The 26,998-nt window shown below is 38.4% G+C and overlaps 1 long non-coding RNA gene across 1 annotated transcript in view; it reads left to right on the top strand.

Annotated features, from left to right (window-relative positions):
* The first annotated feature begins 3,734 nt into the window (after nt 1-3,734).
* LOC135578215 (uncharacterized) overlaps nt 3,735-26,998 on the top strand; it is a 61,957-nt gene continuing 38,693 nt past the window's right edge. The window contains exon 1 of the long non-coding RNA XR_010469564.1: nt 3,735-3,840. This is a non-coding gene — a long non-coding RNA (uncharacterized LOC135578215). The remainder of the gene's footprint in view (nt 3,841-26,998) is intronic.

Genomic DNA, 26,998 nt, shown 5'->3' with positions numbered 1-26,998 from the left:
GTATGAATTGCAGGAACCTTTTTTTTTACATTTCCCCAGGGTATTTAAAAGTATGTACGTCATATGATAAGTCTCATTAATAAAATTGCATGCCAAAACAGGACAACATGTGTGTCGCTGTAATGTCACCGCATAGCTCTCACTCCATCAATCTCTCCTTTTGACTTTAAATAAATAGTTTTTGTTCCTCTTCTCACATGACATGCAGTTATTTACCACACAGAAAAAAACCTCCTTGTTTGTGACAAAGTTTATAATTTGTCATTAAGCATTTCCTTGCTAATACATGACCAAAGATAGAATTGCCTGAGTGCAAAGTGACTAATTCTTCCCTTAATATCTTAGTTCCTCCTTCTTCTAGAATTGGATAATTTGTGCATTCAGATAGCAGGCAATGAATGGAGAGTACAGGGGGAAGGGTACATAGCCATCCTTTTAAAGAAGAGGTACAAATGGGGGATATATTGGACAAGGGAACCTATACTGGACATCTAACTTGGAATTTTGTTGGTGAGATTAGGTTTTCATCTTTGACAGAGAAAGTGGGACAAGTAGTTTGCCTAAGGCAAGCATATAATCAGTGTGGGCTGGTGGGTGCTACTGGCAGTGCCCAGTGATCGCAGGTTATATTCCTGCCTCTCTATTCCCTAGCTAGGGAATCACTAGTAGGTTCTGGGGAAGTGCCCCCACTGTGGGTTCCCCTCTGCCTGTGCCTCTCCCGAGGACACAGCCTGTGGTGGTGCCCAGCCTGCAATGTCTGTGTGGAGTTTTCTTACAGGTATTTTGTGAGGGACAGAGGCCATCAATTCCTTGGTCATCTGCTTGTCTTGGTAGTTATATTGTTTTTCTTTTATTTATTTCCGTCTTCCTATTTAATGTCATTATCATGCATTTGATTTTCTTCTAAAAATAAATGAATCTCTCCATAGATCACTAATGAAATCAGTGTCAAAAAATGTTACATCACTTCTGTTTGTTTTCTACATTGCAGACTGTCAGTTGAGGCTATGTGTTTAGACTTTTCTTTCTTCTGAAGTAAGAAACACTATTTTCTAGCATAAAGAGTGTTTCAGGGTGACAGGTACATGAGTGATGAGTATGCAGGTCAGACCCTCTGTCCTGCTGCATGTGCTGCTCCACTGTAAAGGTCTGCGGTAACTTTTCTTAATCCTAAGTGCTTTATAGTAGTTATCTACAAATATAGATCCACAACAAAGAATTTTACTACCATCTAGTGATTTTTATTTAATTTTGATATAAATCTGTACATTTAGAAGTTGTTTTTGGTGTGATCAAATGACACAATGACTCAGCAGTTAAACTCCAGCATCTGCCACAACAGCACCTCCTGGGAGTTTCTAACAAGAACTGGGTTGTTATCAGTTTATAAATTAGTCATATTGAATAAAAAGGAAGTAACCCGTAAGTATAGTAGGGAAGCATAGAAGAGCTTCCTATAACAAAATAGAAAATAACTAAAATGCCAGTAATATTTCCTTTTTCCTATTTCAGCATGACTGTCTAGACAATCAAAAATTCTGGAGAAAGACACAAAGTGCTCAGAAGCTTTGGCTCTTAAAAGATGTTCTAGAATGGTCTATAACAGCAGACTATATGCAGACTAATATTACAGTCTAGAAGGTTTGGTTCATCTCTCAAGGCTTAGGAGATTTTGCCACTGATGCTGACTGAAGAACGGATATATCAATTACAAAGAAGAAATTAATTAAGCATGATTAATAGTGACTTATCAGTTTCTGCCATTTGCTGTTACTATTCAGCTTCCCACAATGAACTTTTAGAGTATGAGGATTTCCTTGTAGTGAGGTTAAACTATGGAAAAGGGAGATTTTTTTTAGGTGGGATACTTTCCCTTAAAGTTCTTTCACAAGAGTGTGCAAACCAAATGGCATGTTGGGTTGCAGCATCTGTGTGCGTGGGTGGGGAGGAGGGTGTCGAGTCAGGGAATTTCAGATGAAGCAATATAATGAAAACGTGGGAGTACAGAGAAGGGTAGTGTGGGTGGAAATCAACTGAAATGACATCCTGAGGCTTAATAACCCATGTTTGGTCAAATTTTGTTATGTCTAATGTTAAGATGTGAATGTGGCCTTCAGGGTGTTCTCAGCAGGGGTGGGAGGAACCTGGCAGGTTCCCCTGCACTTGTGGGGTACCAGCCTGGCTCCTCAGTAGCCAGTGGAGGAGCTGTGGTTTGGCCTGATGGACAGCAGTATGAAAACTTTCTAAACTGTCAGTGTGTGTATTGCTCACTTGCATTTTAATGCCAAAACTCAGTAATAGCAGCAAACTGGTTGTAGTAAAGTATTTAAAAAACAAATGTGAGAAGAGAGTTGCTAATCTTTGTCGTTATGTACTCTTGGCCTTTGGATTTGGAAGTTGCTGGTAGGTATTCAGAATGTCAAAACCTAAATGTTGATTCTTATTTAGGGAAAGAGTAGGAATACCTGAGCAGAGGATTTGCTGGACAGATATGTTACTTCTTACAAGCATGCACTAGAAAGCTCAGAAGTTATAAAGCCAGAGGTTCCAAAGAATAATGAATTACCTGCAGATGGTAGGCTCCTACACCTACATATCCAGAAATTTTCTAACATGGTGACATATTTCACAGGTATGAATTAGCCCTGATCATACTACATCTGGTGTTTCCAAGATGCCCATGTCCTTCAGAAATATCCAGAGCTGACTGCATCTTGAAGATGTTGAAGTGCATCTTAAAATTTTTAAAAATGGCAAAAAAAATCCTGAAAATTTTGCCTAGAAAAAAAATTCTTATGGAAAAACTGATCATGGCTAAGTCAAAACCCCATGTATGACAACTTTGGAAAAGAATGCCTCAATGTAAAATATAGTTTATAAACCTCCCTGAAGTGAACAGTACTTTTTCCATTCAGATATGCCATTTTTGTGTACAGTAAATGCAACATTAATGAAGAAATCAAATTTGACATAAAGAGTTTATTTCCTGAAAGCTCCTGAATTGGTCAGAAAAACATATAAAACTCATATAGACAAAAATACATTTCAACACCAAATGCAATAGAAGTAAAATTGGATTCAGAGCTATTTTTAGAGCAGGGAATATGTTTTGTATCAAGAGTATTAATAATGAAATGCCACATGCTATTTTCTGAATCTAACCATCACAATGCTTTTTAAGTATACTCACAATTTTACTGAAAAATCTATAAAATATTATAATCTGCAAAATGTCACACAAATTGCTTATTGATTTGCTGGAACACTTAAAGTAAATAAAGAGAGAAATCATACCTATAATTTAAGATAATGTTAAAATTTTTCATAAATAATTTTTTTCTAAATGCAGTTGACCTTTATAAGGAAACAGTAATCAGTTGTGCTCTTTTTAGTTTAGCTAGTTTAACTTTTGTTATTGGATAGTACTGTTATAATTTAGTGTAAACATGTATTTTATTTTTTATCATATGCAGTGTAGAATACTTGCTGTAAGATACTGTACTATTTTTCATGGCCTCTAGTAGCATTGTGTTAGAGGAACAGCATTTTAGGAATACCTATTGTTCCTAATTTTAAATTAACATCTTCGGATTTCTCTGAGAGTCCTGACAGTATTCAAAATAGTTATGATTTTACATTAGTCACAGCTAACATTTCTGTTTAATAAATGGGAAATGAGTTTTCTGCGAAAAAGAGGAAGCGACTTTGGTTTATATAGCATGACCTTGTCTAAGGGGAGACACAGTTGCTCATTTAGAACTAAAAGAGAACATGTCCTGTGTCTGAAAAGCCAATACAGAAAATACTACAGCAAATCATGTGCCTGCAGCATTACTGAAGGTAACATTTTTTAGAATATTTCTTCAGGAAATAGATACAAGAAAGCAGATAGTGGTGATAGAAATATATTAGTTATTTGAAAAAAAATCAAAAGACATAACTTCACTGCAGCAAGCTTTGAGAACTAAATTATTTTTTAATTATGTGTTTGGATTACAGTCATGCCCAAAGATGTTCTGAACAGCTTGGGGGTCATTGTATTGGACAAGCAGGAAAAGACATTTAATTGCCATAAAATGTTTTGTATCATAGTTTAAAGTGCTTATTTAATGAGAAAATGAATGTGTTAAGGGAAGAAGAAACAACTAATATCAGTGTGCTTATTTGTTTTATGAAAATGCTGTGCAGTTAATTATTATGTGTAAAATTGTGTATGTGATATACTGGGTATCTTGACGTTATTAACGGCTCTTGTAGTGTTTTGCAAGGCTGGTGCTAAGATGTTCAGACACAGGTTCATACATCTTTTGATGTATGCTGCTGAAAATCACTGTCACAGCAGCATGTGCAAGTGCAGCACTCGGTGGTGGTGGGTGCTGGCTGTGCCCTGGCCTGGGTCAGTCCGCGTTCCAGCTGCACATCTGCCCCATGCTGGGGGGTGCGTGGGGCAGAGCGACAGGGCAGGGACCTGTGGCTCTCCCTGTCCTGCCGTCACAGCCGTCCCACAGCTGGGTCATGGTTGATGGCTTGGTCCTGTTCAAGCTCTGGTGCCTTCCTTGGGGCCACGCTTCTCCAGTCAAGTTTTTCTGGAGGGAATACTTCTAGCCTTATAAAACTCAATGCATGTCCGTGAAAAAGTAGTTTACCAGCCTTGACCCCTCTCCTCTTGGCTTTTTGTTGTACTTTTGATGAAAGACAGAGCAGCAAATCTGGTGTGGGATTTTGAAAGACATAGAATCTGTTGTAACGTAATAATTTCACACTCAATTAGACTCTGGCACACAGACTTCCTCTCACCTCTCAATTGCAAGAAGTAGGTATAGTGACACTGGACAGAAAGTTGCATCATCCTTGCTGCTTTTGGTCAGAAGTTTTAAAATGGCACGGTGACAGATCCAGAACTTTATTTTCTAATTGGAATAGCTGGCCTAGGTGCAAGGTAGCAGGAAAGTAATCTCCTCTCCGACAGACTGTCAGAGGTTTCTCAAGCCAAGAAAAAGGAAGCTAGATGAAAGAGAGAGCGAAAAAAGTAAAATGACAGTGTGTTCCTTCAAATCTCTGCCACTGAGGAGGTAACCAAGTCTGATTTTTCTATCTGTTCTTTGGTCAGTCTATATTTCAAGCCCATTACTAAAAGAAAAAGAAAAAAGAGAAAGAGACACACACACACACACACACACACAAAAGATGATTCTGGCATTCAGGTTCTGCAAATTTGATGGAGGCAAGAAGCTTATTCAAGCGCGAATGCCCTCAAAGTGTCTGTAGACCTGGATGTCATATAAAAATAGGCATGTCCAGCAATTTACCACAAAATGCTAGAATTGCTCTCATCAATCCAAGGTGTTTTTTCATTCCTAACAGCAGTCACTTCTCTCATGTTTTCCAAAGCACTTAGCACATTTTTGCAATTAATGGTTATAACTGATAGAAAAATCTTAGCTTCTCAATTCAGCCACAGACTATTATCTTTTCATGACATACCTAAGATTTAAAGCAATAATTTTATTATTTTACTCTGCTAAAATATATATTAGTGCTGTTTTGTTCCACTTATCCTTGAATGAAATCTTCTAAAATAGAACCACAAAAATTGAAGGATATATTTGTATTTACTTTTATTTTAAAAGCATGATAAAATATACAGTATCAGAATATGTTTATTTGTATTGCATGGGAGCTACCACTGACATAAGTGGAGCTACTCAAGAAGTAAAGCACTATAAAATATCAGCAAAGACATAAAAATCATACCATGAATGTCTGGAAAATACACAATGTCCTGTAATTGCTCAGTTTATGGTAATGGGTCTATGTATATGGAACAATGGGTGTTTAGTTATTTTAGCATAGTTCTTAGCAGCACAGGATGACAATGCTGAAATCTCCCACATCTATATTTGGATTACACTTCCTTCTTTCAAATGTCACTATGTATTTTTAGATATAAAGAAAGGGGGATCTATATTCTTTCAACATATTGTACATCATGTGATTGCTAAACAGAAGACCATGCATTCCCATTTTTCAATTGATCTTAAATGTAGTTATGCTTCTCCACTAGTTTCTTTTGTGGAAATGTGTCTTGGAGTCTAGGAGTGAGGATGGAGCTTACATGAAGGAAATATCTGCCTTGTGTCCAAGGGCTTGGCCTTCCACCAGCGGAGATGCTCCCAGTTGTGTGCACTGTGGCTCTGGAGGCGCAGTCGGAGCAGACGTTGTGCTCCGTGCACTTGTTTTGTGTGTGTGAACATTGTGTAAGCACTGAGTCCAGTGTTACCCAACTTTCGATGTTGTTTGGGTACCTGGAATTGTGTAGGCACATACAGGTAATATATCGGTGCTCAGACACAGAATACATATGCACATCTACATATGTGTATAGAATATAGGATGCCTAGCTCCCTATGACTTTGAAAGCAGCTTTGGGTGGAAAATATAATGAATCATCTTTTTCTCTGTTTACCCTCAACAATCGGGAAATTTGTCCTCATGGCCTAAGAAGGAAGGAGGGCATTTACCTGAAAAAAGCTGTCCTCTTATTAGGAGAAGAGGTTATGGTAGATTTGGATGCTAAATAACTAATTTAAAAATAAAATTTGCCATAGCGTTAAAAAGCTCTTCTAATTTCATGTATTTGAATTCCAAAATGGTGATTTTTCATTACTATAGTTGTCTGGACTACTGTCTTGTATCTCGGCCACATTTTGATCCGTAGCTTATTCCATGAGGTTGTGTCTATGTCATCTCCAAATGACTTATTATAGTTTTGGGATTTTTGTGATCCTTTTCCCTCTAGCTTCCGCTGTCTAACTCTGAAAGTTTCTGTGTTCTCTCTACTTATCCGAGAGTACATGAAAAATAAGATGTCAGGTTCTTAATAAGACTAAGGTTTTTGGGTGATAATGTTATAAATGGACAGGACAGAAAAGTAAAAGACACAATGAGTAACAACAGCTAGAGGAAAAAATGTATTTATAAAATGCAAAGCTGCTGCCTGACTTACACAATAAAATAGTATAACGATAAACTATGAACATATACACAAGACAGTTCGGTCTTATACATAGTAGATTTTAATGCTAGCATTTTGCTTTGGTTTCATTTTACCCTCAGTTTTCAGGAATACAGATGTCATTCTGCTTTCTGTTGGAATACACGTTTTCCTGTATTTTTTATTTTTTTTTGTATTTTGCTGAATCATTCACAAAATTCTCAGGCTTTTTTTTGCTGGGTCCTGAGCATGTTGCATGCGCCTTCTACCCAATGTGGAAATCAATAATGACTTTTCAGTGCTGTGGATGCTTTAACCTCAGATAGAATAATTATTTACTTATCAGATATCACTCTCTGAGCCCTTGTTAGTAACTGAAATAATTCATGCCAGTTTTGTTTTATCACTAGAGATTAAGGACAATGTCTATGTTTGCACTAACTTGCGTTTTTTTTTCATTCTGCCACTTTCACATCATTCTGCCATTTTAGAAATCACTGTCTTATTCTTGCCTAAATAATCCCATTGCCTCTTTAAAATTAATATGCTCATAGTTAAATTTCTAAGTTTGGGAATGGCTCACTTTTTTCTTCTTTCCCCCTCTTCTGAACAGTCCTACTGAAAAAAAAAAGAAAGAACTCGGCTACCGACTTTTCAGAAATGACTCAATTTTCTCCCCTCCTAAATGCATCTGGTTTACTGCTACGATTTTTAATATCTCCTCAAGTTTCTCACCTGTTTATGACACAGAATCAGAGAGAGGTGACAAAAGTGGCTTTTTGTCACTTTTTCAGCATCCTGGTTCTGGCCCACTCATTGGAGCTATTTTTGTAACTGCAGATACCACAGTAGTGATCCTTCATTATTTGTTTTTCCCATTTTAACAAAGTTTTAGGAAAAAGAGTAAAGACTGTATCCTGGCTCAAAAGTATGTACAGAATCCCCTGATGGAGGAAAAATCCCCTGTTGGAATTGCTGAGCCAAATGAATGTCTCCCAAAACAGGTCTGAATATATAATCCCATGTTGGTAAAATTTCATTTTCAGAGTATTATGTTGACAAAAAGTGAAACTAGAGAGAAAGCATCAGTGTAAGACATTTGAGGCATAAAGTCTCTGGGGTAAAAAGTTGTGTATATTATTTTTTCTGTGTAGGCACTTTAACATCATGTGAGTGAGAATGACTCAGAGCTGTCTTGAATTTCCTCAATTCAATAAAATACCATCACATTTACGAGTAACAGGTGCCAGCCCTCTTTGATAAACTTAGCTTATTTATTCTATGTTGTGGCATGTGTTAATTCTTGTTAGACAGAAAGTGTCGCTTATAGATGAATAATACTATTTGGAGGTCTGCTGTTAATCCTGATAATTAGGGTAGCTGAGATTAAAAGACAATAGTCACTGTGTTAAAACCATAATGTGCAGCTTCTAAAAAAATGCCATTTCTGATAGTGAGACATACTTGTCTAATAAAATTAAATAGCTGGGAGAATTTTCATGTGACAAAGTTTATAAATGTAACTACTGCATAATATATGTAATATTTATGTATGTGCATATACTTTAATACATAATGTGAATTATATATAAAAACAGAATAAAAGTAAGGGATTTCTGATTTAGGAAATAGTAGTAAACAGCTAATAGTAAAAAATGAGTTTATGCTAAGGCCTACACATGCTGATACAAAGAAGTGTGTAGTTTTCTGTAAAGGAATTTCTACCACTGTATCTTTTAAAAATCATGCTATATGAACATCCATGGTGTGGGTACAGTTTATCACACAGTAGATCTGGGGAATGGATGACGTGTTTTCCTGATGTTTTCCTTTGTTTTTTTTCTGTGATTTTGTGTAGGAGGCTCTCATGTTATTTCTGATTCATGCTGAAGTGTTGGGAAATTAATTACTCTGAAGAGCTTGAGGTAAAAATAGTAAATTGGCTCTGTGTAGAAAAGGTCATATAAATGTGTAAAGGAATCAAGATTTAAAGGCTGCTTACATGGACTTTAAGCAGATTTTTAAACTGTGAACTTCTAATGTTTCTTCTTACTAATCTACCACACTCTTTAGGATCTAACAGTAGAAAATCTGGCAGCAATCTTGTGCATGTGGTCCTCAGTGCATGCTTGGAAAAAATTTGGCAAGGTAAAACCAGTTGCTAAAGAAAGGATTTAGTGCATGTGAATTCCTTCCCTTCCTGCCACTTGCTGGGGACGTTACTCACTTGGATGCTCTGAGCCTCCTACCGGATTCAGTTCCACTGTTCTGCTATAAGCTTCACTATTCCTGTACATTAATAACTCTAGAGTCAAGTTATAGATGATCACAAAATTTAATTCAATATATATGGATTCTAAGGATTCAAATCAGGAGGTGCTTTATTTTTCATTTTGGTTTGTTTTCCTTTCTCCAGCTTTTTCTGTTCAAGTGTGATGACATTCCTCAAAGCTGTTGGTACCTGGTCAGTGAAATGGCAATACCACTTTTCTTTAAGTGGTGCTTTTTGAAGACCCTCCCTGTCTCAAATTTATTTAGGCATGTATGCTTACTCCCAGAAGATTTGTCAAGTACAGTTTCTTATAGCAGAAGTACTATCTTTCATTCATAAGGACAAACAGGCCTATCTCTTTGCATCAGTATTCATACTTTGCATAAGCCCCTTAGAAGAAGATTTCCATTTTTAATGATTTTAATTAGCATTTATGAAAAATTGTGGTTTCACATGATATAAAGCGACAGATTAAATTTGTTAAGTGGATGATAATAAAATGTGAGTTGATTTGTTTCACTGAAGTTTAAAAGGCTTTTGCTCAACGGGGCCTCCATGTTAATTCATTAAGCATGCTTTAGACCTTATGGAGATTTTTTTTAGATTTAATTAACACAGATCAAACTCCCAGGAGATTCCGTGCCCTCCACAACTCTGTGTGATAGAGACAGTAATTTAAAACCTATTTATAGGTCTTTGTGTTCATTTACTTGAAAAAGGGATTAAAGAAATTCTATGAAATAATTCTAATACAGCAGAAGCTACTGAAGTTCTTTTAGAGTAGGAGACAAATGCATTTAGAAATGATGGAAGTGCAGTGGCTGGAGCCAGGCGTCAGAGATCTGGTTTGTTTTCCTAGTTGCCACCGTGGCATCTTCAATGCTACCCAAGTCAGTTGTACATTTTCTCCATTGATGTTTTAATTCATGATGCATAAGCAGACCCTTGAGCAGGGTTCCAGGACCTTGATGCCTCCCTCTCACGGTGTTCGTCAGTGGGGTATGAGGTCAAACTACCAGTTACTTTCTTTCTGTATCAGGAACTCCTGGCTGAGCTGTGGCCTAGTTTTAAGACATGGAATGAAAAACTGTGGTGTGGTTAGAGCAATCTCCTGGGAAATTGTGGATAATAGGTTTCAGCCTCAGCAGACTGAGGAGGCCCCCAAAAGCTTGGTTTTGCAGTTCTTGGAGCACTGTAGTAACTTCTTAATGTAATAAATCATGTCTAGAGTCTTCTTCACTCCTCTCAATGTGACTGCTTGCATTTTTCATTGAAGTCAGTGATTTCTAAACACATTAGATGTAGTCTGAGAATGCCTCACAGATCAGTTCCTTCCTGTCTGTTTTTGATAATATTTTAGCTGGACCGAGGTACTCAGCTTCTACATGCAAGGTGTTTTGCAGGATGATCTGGATAAGGATTAAAGAGTGGAAAAAAAATCACTTGCCTGCAAAAAATTAAGAAGTGGAGAGATGCAGAGAGAAGTAATAATTGAGGAATACAATGGCAAAGATAAATGATAAATACTCCAGAACAAGATTCTGTAAATCATATGAGAATTGTGAAAGGAGATCTCAAAACAGGTGTGCAGCGTCCTCTTCTTATGTGCTTGAAATTCCCCTTTTATCACTTGTACTGTCAGGCTTCTGCACTGAATAAAACATGGTCCTGAGGGGAAAAATAACAGTGTAGGATCTCACAATTAAAGAATATATCCTGTCACATACATAAAGAACAGCAATTGCATAACCTAATTGGCATACAGCATTTAAGTTGCTCTTCCAAGCCAGAGACCAGGCTGGATCTTAGTGGAAACAGGCTGGAACAGAATGAAACTCTAGTGTGCTCAGGAAGAGCTATAATATAATGTTTTACAGTCCTTTAAAGAGCTGGGATTTGTTTTGGGATCCAGAAACTTGTGTGTCCACCTGTGAGCTAGCTGTCTGAACTCCCTTAAACTCAATGGAGATCTGCTCAATACAGTCAGAGGTGCCTGGAGAGCAATTCAACTGACCAACCACCCCAAGGTGAACTGAATTGCTCTTTGATTTCTGCTTTGATATCCACTGGCTGTAATGGGAGCTTAGATAATAAACACAGTGAGGATTTCTACATATAGATGTCCAAATGGATGTCTCTTAATCTTGAGCAGAACCTCAGTCAGACAAAGTCCCCGTGATACAGATGTTTTTTGAACAGTTGCTACCTGAAGTACTTCTGCAGCAGTACATTTTAATCTCTGTGGTCTGCTGTAAGAGCAGATGAATTTTTTTTTGGTACATTTTATTTTATGACTGTATTGCTGGCTACTGTATACTCTTCAGAGTTCAGTAGAGATTTTCCAGTAGAGACCAGAATTCTGTGCATATTAAAAGGCTTAATGATGTGTATTTTACTATTCCACTCTTCCAGCAATTCTCTGAGAGGTACTGCTGTTGATAGTAATCATGAGACATGGCATTGCTGTTAATATCGGTTCCTGTTCTTTGATAGTTTGGAAAATCTGGAGCTCCATCTCCTTTGTTGGTTTAATCAACAACAAATAGAAAATGTGTGGACTTGTGTTGGAGGTCTACTGCTCCCTCAGACAGTATGGCAGCACCGTCCTTCCCAAGTTTGATTTTATACATATCTCAAACTAGTTTTCAGTTATTATTATTACTATTATTGCATTTATTGTCATTATTATCTATTGCACTTCACAGATTTTAGAAGTATTCCTGTGGGATTTTTTTTTGGTCTTACATTCCTTATAATGTGCAATTACGATCCTAGAAGATCATAAGGATTTTCTCTCAGTGTTCTGGCTTCCAAAAAAGCATTTATTTTGTCTTTGAGGACTGCTTTTAGGGACTTCCAGAGGATTATGGGCAATTCCTTTTCACTGTTATTAATTCTTGGGAATATCTTAATCTCCATCAACTCCCCACCCTACCAAAATGTGTAAAACAAACATCTCTCAAAGGTGTGCTCCTAGACTGTAATGATTTAACACGGGGTCTGAGGCCTGCCTGATGTCTAGCAGAACAGCTGAATGGTTTGGCAGCTTTTATGTTAGAAAATTACATTGAGAAGGAACTCCTAGCAAGGTAACTAACAGAGCTGTTAAAATTAAACATTTAAGAGAAATTTAATTTCTTAAAGCTAAACATTTTAAAATTAGTATTTTATCCAGAAATTCAAATTGAGAATGCTTCGGCTTCCCCAACACTTAAACACGTACTTAAGAGTGAGAGTGCAAATAACACAATAACTTTGTCAACTTTATTCTGGACAACTGATGAGGAATCTTCCTGAATCTGGGTTTATTATTTCTATGGTAAGAACACAGTTTATTCTGGAAGAAGTATTACATTTGACAGGAGAAAGTTTGTTGGTTCAGACTATCCATCAAGTTTTGCTAATAACAGCTTTTCTGAACATTTTATTAAAATCCTAGGCACAGCAAGTTTTGTTGTTGTTGTTTTGTTTAAATTTTATCTTTCAAGAACATTAAGAGCTATAAAAATAAAAAGATATGATAAAACTGTGGAGTTTAGAGGGAAAATCACCTGATGCCATCTGAACTCTGTGTCCTAATACACTTTAATGTCTCATCATATAATGAACTGATACTGTTTTTAACCACAAGAGTAGTAAAGATTCTACAAACTACTATTGTGTAGCTAGAAGGCTTGGCTTTAATATAATATACAATTTATGAGTACAGCTGGGAATTTTCAAAACACCCTTTATGTGAATGTTTATACAAAACAAAATATGTCTTTTTATTACAAAAAAAGCCACATAACAAAATATTTATTGTCTTCTTTGCATTTTCATATTAATATTTTAAACTCAATTGTTTATGCTCTTTAAATATGGGAAATTAAAAACCACTAAAGATGAATTATATTTTCAATTGCCTCTATAGAAAAACAAATTGTTTAGCAAATTGTAAAGAAAGACCACCTGCTCATATTTCCCTGAGGTCTGGATACAGCAAAACATTCTATGAGTCTCCTAGAGGAAATGGTTAGTACATCTTTGGCCTATACGCTACTAGGTGTCACATATGCAAACAAAATAGTATTCATGTTGGTAGTTCCCCATACAGAATCCTGGAGCTACATAATTATGTCAATCAGTGCATAACTTTAAACTCATTACAGTGTTAGATATTCAGACGGTGCTTGGAGTGTTGAGTTGTGGTAATTTAGATGTTCTTTTTGAGAGTGCAAATAAATGTAATGTTTCCTTGGTTTCTGATTAGTAATATTTGAGTGGTGAAGTGGTGAGATGGTAGAGGTTCTGGAAGTTATGTATCCCGTTTTTCCAAACATCCCATATTTTGCAGAGGCAGAGACATGACAGGCAACACTAACCTTTTCCAGGAGAGAAGGCTGTATAGTGTTTCCAGTCCTTTTTTGGCTCAGTGGATCAACTGCTTAACAAGCCTTATAAATCATGGCATGACTCCTTCCTTTTGAGGCTCCTTGAGAAGCCTCTACAATTTACAGAAACACTAGAGAGTGCAGGGGCAGAGCAGCTACTGAGGGGGAAGCTTTTGGTAAGTGGTACTGAAAGTCATCCTGCCTTATTTTCATCAAAGAAATGTTAAGCTCTCAGTCTAAACTTGTTGTCTAGACTTCCTCCAGATAGAGGGAGAAGGGAAGAGGTAGAAAAACTCCTCCCAAGGTGAGTAATTTCATCCTCTGAAGTTTTAAAACAGAGGTTAAATGAATCATTTTCTATGTCTCCATTAAGGAGCCTAGATGGCGAGCTTAGACCACACATGAACTTTCAGCAAGATGAATGTAGTCTGGAAAAAGATGAGAAGGATAAATAAGACAGAGCTCAACTCTGTAGAAGACGATAATGAGTGGGCTTATGTAGTCAATGAACTTTCCCTGCTTTATGGCATCAGGATACTTGAGAAATGAGAAAACATATGGTTTTCTAATAGGGACAGGGTAAAGCAAAGAAGTCGGGAACAGGAAAGGAAAATTTATGAGTGTGGCATATGACAAAAAGAAAAGCTGAGGTTTTTACCTTGTCCACCAGACGAACCCTGTGGGCTACCAAAGGGGAGTTCCAGTCTAGAGAAGCCTCAGAGGACCTTAGGCAGCCTGTAGACAGGAAAGAGTAGAAGAAAACAGATGATCTGATATATCTGGCGATATTTCCCCTGCTTGTAGTCTGCAGAAGGGGAACCCCCAGAGAGCTTTAGTCAGCCCACCACGTGAACTTCAGGGAGGAAATATTCTCCTTTTACATTGTCAAACATCGCTTGTGAGCGAGTTACATTTTGAGCACTTCGAACACTATTTCTGTCAAAAATGTCAGAGAAATTTTTCACTGTATCAGTTCAGATACTCTGCCCTAGTTTTGGAGAAAATTCAGCCAATCACAGACCTTCTCAGCTCTCAATTTTTGGAGGTACTGGGATGCTTTTGTGAATTTTAGGGTACAGAGGAGGTAAAAGTAATCCTCTGCACGTTATTGAGGGAAACGTTAAACTCTGTGGTAATTTACTCTGTGAGAGTTTGTTAGTCATTACAGGACGCAACGAGCATGCAGAATGTGTAAAAAAGATCAGTTCCTAGAAGCTGATACGCTCTCACAGACTCCCACAGAGTTAGGATGGTTGAGTATTATCTCTGCTTTGCAGATGGGGATGCTCTGACAGGCGGCTCTTCAGGGACTTGAAGGTGACACAGGAAGGCAGCAGTAAAACTGTGCTGTAAGCCCTTGTGACTTTTGGCCTAATGCCCTCCCCACTTACTGAAATTTGTTTGGCTTAATTTGCTTGAGGCCTAAGTGAAGAAGTACCAAACTTGTTTTACTTCACATAGACCTCTCACAGGGTGCTGCCGCCAGCTACTTGTATGCAGAAGGGGATACACGCTGCTCCAGCTGGCTGAAACAAAAAGAACCAGGGATCTCATCCATCCTGTGTTTAGCCAGTATGGCTACTTATTTTCAAGATATTTGTGATATTGATGTTATTCTGTTTGTTTGCCTAAGCAAGAGGCAACTAGGGCTGCATGTTGCTGTGGGTGGGAGAAACTGCCTCATTTGTGAGCACAACAGAAACAACTCTGCTTTTGCTGTCCTTGCATCTTTTTGTCACTCCCTTCTCTCCCATGCCAGCAGGCGGCTCCCCGGCTGCTGCCCCCGGTTGTCTCCTGGGTAAAGGGCTGGTGGTGAAGCAAGTGGTTACTCCCCGCTCACCATCGGTGTGGGGGCAAGGGCAGGCAGCTGCCTGCTTCACCAGGCCTGACGCAGCCCTGCTGCAGAACGGCCACCCTGCCTTAGTGCCAGGGTGGCTCTGAGTGTTCCCCAAGCCACCAAAAACATCCCAGCTCCCAGCCCTCAGCTCTGCCCGGCCCGCATGCAACCCAGCGGCAAAGCAACAAGGTTATATAAGTGGAAAGGCGTGGAAAAGTTCTAAGACTGCGAAATTTCAAGGTGATTTATGAGTGTTTATTACCAAACCCCAGGTGAAAGCTTCTGCAAATGACAGCAGTCGAGAACTCATGGGCCAGATGATTGGCTCCTGCTGATGCTTAAGGGGACCAGAAAGCTGCTGTAATGGGAATGGTGAAGATTTTCCCTGTAATGAGGGAATCTCTTTGTTGCTTACATGTTCATGAATAGAGAGCAATCAATAGAAATTTTGGAAAATATTTCACTCTATTCAATTTTACTCTATTTTTTCTCAGTTTTTGCTTCCCTGAATCCTGTGATGTTGTTGTTTCAGCAATTTTGTGGACAGCACTGATGATCTGGGCTACAGAGAAAATTATTTTGAGAGGAGCAAGCTGAAAATTAGACACTTAATTGTCTTTCCAAGAAAAGCCCTGCACAAACCCTCCAAGATTCCTGTAATAAAAAAGCAGAAAAAGCCTCTCAGCAGCCTTCTCAGCCAGCTTACGTTTATGATTGCTGTTTCTCCTCTGTAAAGTTCTTCAGAGCCTTTTCCACAAAAGAGGAAAAAAAAAAAGAAAATAGAAAAAAAAAAAAAAGCCTGTTTCTGGTAACATAGCATCTCACTTAAGTGCTGGAAACTGAAATACCAAGGTATTTGTAGCAAATGCATGATAAGAAGAGCACCTGGCTTTGTTTCACTGTTTCTTACATTTATTCTTTGTTAGCATTGTCAAAATTACACTTTTTATTGTCACAGTAAGTCCTAGTGGCTCTGCTGATGTTCTGTGAAACCACTTGAGGTTGTGGCCTCCTGGTCAGTGTTTACTGTTGTTCCAGGGGTGTGTGTGAGCTGTAGAGTAGAAGATCAGCCAGACTGCTTGCTTTGCATGGTGTTTGTGGGCTTTTGTTTTTTCTTTCTATCTAGGACAGGAACTGCTCATCTGCACAGCACTAACTTTTTACCTGATGCCCTGAGAGTCAGAAAACTGCTGCTAGAGTGTTTCCAGTTGGAGACCCACTGGCGCCTTTGAGAAATCCTTATTGTGTCCCTGAATGCAAGAGACAGAGCCCTCCGCTGCACAGCTCTGCTGTGGCAGCACTTACAGCAAAACCCGAAAGCTCCACAGAGCTTACTGCATTTTCAGAAAAGATAAAGTATCGCAAGATTAGTTCTAGCTCAGCTTACCTGCTTTAGGAGCCTAATATGACAGCTTTGTTTCCAGCCCCCCATGCTTTGTTGCAGGAGCCATTTTGGAGAGGTGGGAAAGGCTTAAAATGAGATTTGTGATCATTCAAGATTTTGTTCTCATCTTACTTTAAAGATCCATTAAAACTCAAATTAAGCAAGACTCCTGCTGTTAGCCTAGTCAACTGTGAATGGGTCTGTGCAACTGTTACACATTCCTTGAAAGTAATGGAGTAACAGGAAAGAAAAACCTGCTAAGCCTTCCCTTTTGATATAGAAGGATTTTTACTACAAGGTTTTTCCTTTGTTTTAAGGCTTTGATTGCTTAAATATTTTCAGAGAAGAAAGCGTAGGTGATTCTTAATTGCTTCCTAAGTTGGGAAGCTGCTGTATCATAAGCAGAGAATTAAATTCTTGTGTTCTTCTTGAGGATCTGTGTCTTGCTAATCTTCCAGATAAAATGAACTCTGGAATGCAAGTCATTAATCATGATATCTTAATAACATACACTTCAAAAGAAGTATATACCCTTTCAGATTACTAAGGCAGCATCAGTCCCAGCAAAACGTACTGTGACGTGCTGGGGACATCTAGTGGAAGAAAAGTAAAATAGTAAAAATACACAACAACGTTGCCTCCTGTTACAGGAAGATCGAAATCAGGGCTTGCACGGCTGAGCAAAGATTTACTTATTTAAACTTTAAATTAAATGTTTCTGGTCAAAACCCTCCTGTTTTCTATTTCTACAAGAGCCAAGTATCGTTGTCTTAAAAAAAATGGATTATAATGAATTTCATTACTTAAGTGGGAGTTGTTTGTTTTTTGTTTTTTTTTTTTTTAATAGGTTTATTTATTTGGCAAGTAAACTATTTACCTTTATTTCAAATTCCTTGCCTTCAATAAAACAAAGATAATACTTACCAAATAATAGTTGCCAACTATTTTATTAGTTTTGAGATGTTTGGGTGGAAGATGTTAAAAGTGGTATGTACAAGTAGCTTGAATATTCCTTTCTTATCAGAATTAAAGCTGTAAATTAAGTTGATTTGTACCATTATTATTAGTAGTGTTATTACACTTAATCTTTGACCTTCCGTTTATGTCCCTACAACTCAACCTGGGTTTGGAGCTGTACTGTTAGATTGGGGAGCAAAATGGTTGCTTTGACTGTCCTCACCACAAACTCAGAATCCTAAGTCTTTGTCAGGAATAATTTCAGATTTACAGGAAGTGATGTATTGACTTGCATGGGCTCCAGTGAGACTGGTAGACCTTGAGATTGGTCAGAAATTACTTGGAAGTAGTATCAAAACAACTACTGACCTGCCATTATGATTACAGACAGGCCAAATATCATATAATACACACAGTCACCGTCTTCCCATCTATCTCACTTCACTTGCATACCCAATTCACTCACAAACAAACCCACACAGGTATGAGCATGTAGGCTTGTAATATGAAAAATCACTGCTTATGGGGGCAGCTCGAGGCTGATTTTGGGAGCCAAAACCAAAGAGAACCACCTAATCCTGAGCAAGTCTTCAGACTGGAAAGCCTGGGAGGGCAAGTATAGTGATATAATCACAGAATGATTTGGATTGGAAGGATCCTTTAAAAATTGTCTATTTCTAACTCCCCTGCTGCTGTCAAGGACATAATGCTGTAGTTTAAGTACATGGAGCTATGCCAAGACCCCATAGGGAAGCAGGATACCGTCCATATGTGTTGATTTACATTTTTGCTGGTGAAAGACAGTTACATTTTTGGACCAACAGTAGCAGTGGTTTCAGATAGGAACACTGAGTCGTGCCTCTGTAAAGAAGCAGAGAAGAATGGTACCTTGTGTAACAACCACCTTAAGGAAGAATTGGGTTATGTTGGATCTGAAAGTTGAGAGAACCAGGAAACAGCAGCTCCTCAGAGATATTGTTCAAGCTATTCTGCTCAGTCTATGCTATATTTTTTCTCAGTGCATCAAGAGATCTTTGGACAAAGGAAATGGTGCCACAACTTTTTATTTTAGTGTAGAGGTTTTGAGATAGTTCTTCTGAATGGCAAAATCTACAATTACTTTCAGAGGGGAAAAGTCAAATGTACATGAGCCCTAGACTTCACCACAGGGAGTTATAATAAGCAGGAGTCGGACAATATAGGAAAGTAGGTAGGTTGAGGAAGAGGTATCCGTAAGCAAGGGTAAAATTTGCTGCCTTAGTTCCCTAGAACAGTGGCCTTGCTCTCTCCAGATAAATGCTGTGATAATCCTCTCTGTCACAAAATGGGTTACCCTCACCAGTTCAGACTACTCTTTTCCAATGACTTGTGAGAAAAATGTGTGATCAGGCACTATGAGACTACAGAGTTCTACTGTAAAGTCAGCAAATTAAGAAACTCTATACGCAATTAAAACTTTCAAGTATTAGAATCTATGAGTCTGTAATGAACTGTTTGTTAATTTATCCACTGTTTACAGGAATTGTCCTCAGAACTCTTCCGTTATGCATCTTGTGTTTTATAAGTGCTGAGTGGAGAGTAAAAGCCTCTTTGGAAGAAGAATCAGTAGTGAAAATCTGGTGGTTATTTAAGTAAAATTTTAAGCTTAAGAGAAATGTAAGATTTGCCGTGATTATGCAGCATATAGCTAAATCACACAGTATTGAAGTCCAACTCTTACTCCAGTGAGAGCAAGCCCATTAGGGTCTCTAAGTAGCTAAATGAGGCCAACTACATTTTTGAGGTGTTTTTCAGACATTTCACACTGAGACAGTTCACGTTATAGTTCTGATGAAACTACATTTGAGCAGGAAATAATTTGGACCTAGTGGTGTCTGCACAGTGGATTAGAAAAATGAAAATCAGCCATTGTTAGACCAAATGGCACCAGAGACTGTTTCCCTGTTGTAAGCAGAGTCCCTCTTGGATCAGTTGACCTCTTTAATAGAAGGAGAGTCTGTCCTTCCATTAAATCAAAGGGAACAGAAATCAGTCTTGTAAGCAGGTGGTTGTCTCTGGGTGATGACCAAGGTCAGATTTTCTATTTCTAACTCTTATATGAGTTACTGGGGAAACTGCCCATGAAATTGGAGATATTGTGAAGACAGAGGCTAAACAAGCTTTTCAGTCTATAGTACTCCCCTGATAGTGTTACTGGGACCCAACACTAATGGGTCTTTGTGAAAACAGAAAGGCTTAAACTCTCACCCTGGGACTGGTGAGACTTTAAACAAACTTCACAGTGCATTCTTCCTTATGGAAGAATGTTATTTAAGAGTTATTGGCTTCTAGACTTGGCTTCAACATCTGGTGAAACAAATAATTGAGGAGAATGAAAATACTTGCCAAATGATATATTGCCCAATGATATATTAATAGCATCGTGTTTCTATCTGAGCAAAAGAGAAACATGTTTCCAAGGGTAAGAGTGAGTTTGATCACCTTCAAGGTAAGGTATTGATTGCAAAGACTGGAAAATATACAGAGGGATTGTTAGAACTGGTTTGTCAGAGCGCCACACAGTCATATAAAGCCGCATGTAGCACGGGCAGGACCTACTGAGGATCACACAGATCCCAAGAACATGCCTGGTCCCTTTTAAAACATCGGACTTTTGTGGGAGATCTGTGCCTTGTGCAAATTTGTTTGACTTAGTGTAACCCAGAGTTAACTCACACCTGGTCTCATCTGTCGAGTCAGGGCGCGTGTCGTGTCTAGAGTTAACTCATCCCTCATCCCATCTGTTGGGATGGGACACTTAGGTAATAAAAAAACCAACATTTTTTTAATCTCATTAATGGAAAAAGTCTTTGCATGGCACTTAGAGTAGCACAACATAAAAATGCAAGTGTGGTAAATACAGATTTTGACTAATCCTCCAGAAAGTTTTCAGTCACAGATTCCTAAAAGTACTGTGCTGATAGAGAGTGCTCGTAGGGCAGCAGGATAACCAGTTCTGTACTTGGGTCAGAGGAAAATAAGAAAATCCTACTTGCCATGAAAGTTAATTGCAACTATTGAAAAAGAGAGCCCTGTAATTTTTGATTCTTTGTAAGGTGGGAAACCAGACAATATTTTTGTCTAAGCATTAATCTTTTGCCCTCTATTCTGTTTAAAACACTCCTAGTATTTCAGCTGCTTGATTTGAAAAAGCTGGCCATCATTACAGCAAGTTTCTTCACGTTTCTCATGTCATAAAGTGATTTTGGAGATGCTGAAAAGTTTTCGGAAGAATAAATGAAACAGCAGTCCGGTGAAATATTGTTATAACAGAATCAAGATAGTACAGAACAATAATGGGGTGTCAACTAGATAGTGTGTTGGGGATTTTTCAGCTCTGTCATTCTCTTTATCAAACCCGTTCCTAAAAACCTCCAGTGATGTTTTCCAAGTAGCCTGTTCAAATCCTTAACTATCTTCATCCTTAAAATGTTCTTACTGGTAGCAAACCTTAATCCTTTTAGTTTTCATCAGGTTTGTAGAGGGCATAAAGAACAGTGAGTATCATACTAGTGTAAAACCCTTTCATGTATTCAAAGAGTATTCATAAGTTTCCTCTAAATGTTTAATTTTTTCTTTCCTTTGGATTAAAATGGAACAACTATTTTAACATACTTTGCAGATAATATTTTCTAAATCTCTTACATTTGCATTATCTGCTAGGCTGTCTGCCAAAGGAGACGTAATGTCTGTTTCATGTTACAGTACCCGAAAGTGAACACTGCACTCTTGGTGACATTTCCCCTATGTTAAACAACTCGTGTGTCTTGTAGATGGTACTTCTCAAAATACGTCCTGGAATGTCCTTTTGCAGTAGTTGACTTGTAGTTGACATTCTTGACTGAATTTGAGTGTCTGATTCACTGAAAGCACAGAACCATTTTTTTCGGTATTGCTGACTAGTCACCTATTCCCTTCTTGTATTTATGCATATGAATTTTTCTTCCTCAGAACTTCACTTGGCCTTCGTTGAATTACATCATGTTGATTTCAAGCCATGCCTTTTGTTTATTAAAATTACTTAAAATTTGAATCCTCTTCTGTTGAACATTTTCAACCTGCCCTAGTTTGAACTTCTCTGCAAATGTCACAAATATGCCTTCCAGTCAGTCATCCAAGGTGTTGAGGAACATATGGAACACAGCCTATAGTGGATCCCTGCAGCTTTGTGCTTGATATCTTCTGACAGCTGCACAGATAATTTTTTATAACTACCTTGTGAGTGCTTTCTTTTTCCTGGGTAGATACACATCTATTAAATGATGTTTATACATACTCTGTACTTGTGTATTTTGCTAGTAAGAATGAGATTTAGCAGTGTCAGTAGCCTTGCTAAGTGCAGTGTATATCAAGCATCTGATCAAATCTCACCCTTTGTGAGTGCTGAAGCAAAGATGTTATTAACTTTTCAGCTTTTACTATCTGCTGTTCCCTTTTTACTTGTTAAGCAATAGACATTCTTTTCTGTGTCCTCTTCCAATTTCTAAAATATTTTTCTTGTTGCATTTTATGTGTCTTGTTAGATGAAGCTCATATTCACTTTGATCTATGCTGCTTCTTATTTCTTTATAGTCTCTTTTGTGTCTATACCTGTAGGTCCTTGTTCCCACTTTTGTATTTATATTTATATTTTTCTGCTTTCCTTTTTCTTTTCCTGAGCTTTTGGTGGAGCCATGTTGGTCTCTTACTATGCTCCATATGTTTCCTTTGCATCATGACAGTCTGCCATTATATCTTTAATATAGTCTCTTTCAGTAACTGCAAACTCTCTTGCAGTCCTTTTTTTCCTTAGAATATCTTCCCAAGAGACCCTACCTTCCAGTTCCCTCAGTTTGATGAAGTCTGCTTTTTTGAACTCCATTGTCCTTATTCTGCTGCTCTCATTCCTCCCTTTCTTTAGATTTGTGAACTCTGTAGTTTTGTAATCACTTTCACCGAAATTACCGTCTACCTTCAGCTGCTCAACCAGATCCTCCCTGTTAGTCAGAATCAGTTGTAAAACAGCTGTAAGATTCTCAGTACCTTCTTCCATCTTCTTAAAAAAAAAGTTGTCCTCAACTTTTCCTGAAAGCCTACAGGACTTTTTTCATCGTGACATTATTTTCCAGCACATAACTGTGTACTACGAGTGAGGGGGCACCCTTTGGATGCTTCTTAGTTGCAAAAAAAAACCAACAACCAAACCCAAAAAACAAACAACCACCCAGAAAGGCATCAAACCCCACTCTTCTATGTCCTGATATTATTCTAGCTGGTCCCTGTTTTGATATTGCCTTTACTTTTTTTCCTTTTTTACCTCTTCCTTGAGATGCTCAATGCACCTCTCACCTCTTCTGCCTGTTGAACAAGGATCTACATTTTTGATGCACAGTGTGGCTTCTTTTTTTTCAGAGCCTGTCTTTCACAAACAAAGTGTACACCTTTATTGCTGGAAATAGCATGGAAACATGATCATTACAGAGCAGTCATAGACAGCTGCTTAGTCCAACTGGGACTCTTTCTGTCCCACATTCAATAGCTACCTTAGTTCCAGGGAATCAGAAGCCTTTGGAAACTCCCTTAGTTTTGTTGTATCCTTATCTGTGATTTTTTCATCTTAATAAAATGTTTCAGCAAGTTTGAGGCTTAGTAAACTCGGAAAATCAGTTTGTTGAGCAAAATACCTTGAATGATTTACAGCATATACAACTGTGGTGAGAACTCCTACGCTAAATCTTGAGCTGTCTAGGTTACCTGGCCAGAAGATCATGTAATAAACACAGATTGTAATACAAACACCAGATTTTAGAGGAGGGAGACAGAGTAATTTTCCAGCAGAGCAGGGTTGACTTTTTTTTTTTTTTCCTTTTAAAATTCCAGCCTATTCCTGCTGCAGTAGGCTCTCTTTAGCTGTGAGTGTGTTTATTTGTAAAGCTACAGAAATCTTCATAAAATTAATGTACCCCTCTAACCTAGTAGTGGTTATTTGGGTTACTTGGGTTATAAATAAGCCACACCGGTCCACTGACATCACCCTTTCCAACACTGAAAGAGTTTTTTATGTTTTCATGATGGAAAATGCAGCCTCTTCCTGTCTGGTAAATAATTTTATTCCAAACAGCAAGTGATGCCAGCTACTGAGCACCCCTGGGATTATTCCATGATTGTGGAAACTAACTCAGAACGTTTGTCATTGTCCCAAAAGTTGTTCCTAGTGTCTTTGATATGCCTGCACTGAAAAAATGCAGAATCACTGGATGGCTGAAATTGAAAGAAAGCTGGGGATCACCTAGTCCATGTGCCATACACAAAACAGGGTCAGCTACAGCACGTTGCCCATGGCCACATCCAGTTGGCTTTTGAATATCTCCAAGGATGGTGACTTGGAATTTCTTGGAATTTCAGTTTGTGCCCACCATCTCTTAGGCTTGTTCCTGGGCATCGCTGAGAAGAGTGTGACTCTATCTTCTTTACTTCCTGTCATCAGACATTTAGCATTCTCCAGGCTGACAAGTCCCAGCCCTCTCAGCCTCCTCATATAGCTCATATGCTCCAAGCTCTTTATCATCTTCATGTTCTTGTGATGTACTCCCTCCAGTATGCCTGTTGTCTCTCTTGCACTGAGGAGCTCAGGACTGGACCCAGCACTCCAGCTGTGGCCTTCTCAGTGCTGAGGAGATCAAATCCTTGGCTTGCAGGCATTGTGATGCTGTTCCTAATGCAGTCCAGGAGTGACTATTGACCTTCTTTGTTGTAAGGGCTCATTGCTGCCTCATTGTCTACCAGGAGCCCTGGGGCCTCCTCTGCAAAGCTCATTTCCCACCAACCTGTACTAGTGGATACGGTTTTTCTACCCAGGGCTATTTACCTTTACTTGAACTTCTAGAAATTCTTGTTGGCCCATTTCTTCATATTACTGTGATTCCTCTGAAAAGCAGCACAATCATCTAGTACATCAATCGCTCCTCCCAGTTTTGCATCTTCTTCAGTCTTCTTAAAAGTTCAGGCTGTCCCATCATCTAGGGCATTAATGAAATTCTTAAACCATATTGGAACCAGTATTGATGCCTGGGGGACACTGCTAATGACTGGTCTCCAGCTGAAATTTGTGCCATTTTGAACTCAGCGTTTCAGACAGTTTTTAGTCTGCCTCGCTGTGCACTTGCCTAGGCTGAACTTCATCCTTTCATCTATGAGTATGATATGGCAGACACTTTTGAAAACCTTGCTGAAGTTGAAATAGGCATCCACTGTTCTCCCCTTCTTCACCAAGGCAGACATATCACTGTAGAAGGTTGTCAGGTCGGTCAGACATGGTTCCTCTTTGTGAATCCGTGGTGACTACTCCCAGTCACCTTCCTGTGCTTAACATCTTTGCAAATAGCTCCCAGAAGGCTGACTGGTCTGTTTTTCCCTGGATCATCCTTCTTGCCCTTCTTGAAGGTAGTAGTGACATTTGCTTTCTTCCAGAAAAGATCATAGATAATCAAGAGTGGCCTCACAATGACATGCTATTAGGTCACATGCACTTATTTATGTCCAGTTTTTTAAATGTTCCCTAATCTGATCATTTACCACCAAGGGTAAGTCTTATTGCTCCAGAAAAATACCAGAACAAAAGTTGCTGGAGTACAGTGAGGTGAATGGTATACAGCACATTTTCAGTTGGAGGTGTGTTCACAAAATGGCTTTTTATTTTGGCTAGAGTTCACTTTAATGTAGGCTATATTATTTATTTCAGCTTTAATTTAAAAAATCCAGCAGAAATGCCCCACCATAAAATCCAAACCAATGATCTTTCTTGTGAGAAACATTAGCCCAGCCAAAGTCAAACACATAAATTATATCCTCTAACAGAGCATAGTTATTTATATATAATATGAAATTGTCTCCTGAGGAATATGATAGAAGGACATTAACTTCATTCTGAACAAGAATGAATAAAACATTGTTCTTTGTGTAGAAATATAGAACAAAACATATTAATAAGAGCCATATGACCACTCACTGATCCATACATGTACACAAGATATTTTAAAATAAATTGGGATGTTGTGAATATAAATCTTCCTACTTTTTTTTGAATACTGAAAAATATAACTGGGATTTACATATCTGTTCCTCTTAGAAAGGAAGGTAGAAATTTTTCCTATAATTACTTGGATGTGAAAAATTTACACCAAGGATAATGCAAAACCTGGCTGATTACTTTTTTTTTTTCCTTTTACTGTGCACTTCTGAGAAATTCTCTGCAGCCAAAGACATTAACATAAAATCTAAAAAATAATCTTCCAGATCAGAATATCACATTCCAGATCCAGGAATTTCCTTGCTTTGTGGCGTCTACAGCAGCAACCAGGAAGTGTTAACTGTCTGTGGCTTCGTTTGCTCCAGATAATGGAATGGTTCATACTTCTGGAAAATATCCCATACAATATTAAAAAAATAAGTGAGATTTTTTCTTGGCATCAGTCTTCTCATGTGCTTCTGCAGGTGAACAGCCATTGCCGGGAGCTTTAGATACAGGAAAATGCTGCTTCAGTGTCATTGCGACCCTTTCCATCATTCCCAGAGCCCATGTGGATAGTTTGGACCTCGGAGTTCTGGAAAGAGAAATAACCAGGATGGGAGAGCAAAAATGAAGATTTACAGCAGACTTCCCTCAAGAAAGATGGTTTTCTTTTCAGATGCCCATAGTCAGCGCTCTGGTGGCAGCATGCTGGCAGTCCCTGTGGACAGGGGCTCTGCTCAGGCGTGGGGTGGTCCCTGCCAGACTGTGCCCACAGAAGTCATGGGAGCACGGGGCAGCATTCTGCTGGTCAAGGAATTTCCCGTCTTGCAGCACTCCTGGGCTCATGAGTCAGACCACTGAGCTTTTCTCCATTTAAAATGCAAGATTCAGTTCTTTCTCACCAAGAGGTCTCTGTCTGCTCTCCTTAGTAGACAAGCCTGAGAGAGGGTAAAATAAGTGCTGACTTTGTTACTTGGGGCAAAATCAATGGGAGCAGAATCAGGCTCTCCATGGTTTCAGATAGGTTTGGATTTACAAAATATATACTTTGTACACAAAATAAGAAATACTGATTAAAATGCATGCATTGAAAATTAAATACAAGTGATAATTTCATAATTGTTTATTCAGTAGCTGTCTGAAAAAGACCAC

The sequence above is a fragment of the Columba livia genome, chromosome 1, assembly GCF_036013475.1.
Source record: "Columba livia isolate bColLiv1 breed racing homer chromosome 1, bColLiv1.pat.W.v2, whole genome shotgun sequence".
NCBI classification, from domain to species: domain Eukaryota; kingdom Metazoa; phylum Chordata; class Aves; order Columbiformes; family Columbidae; genus Columba; species Columba livia.
This window is presented reverse-complemented; position numbering and strand designations above follow the sequence as displayed.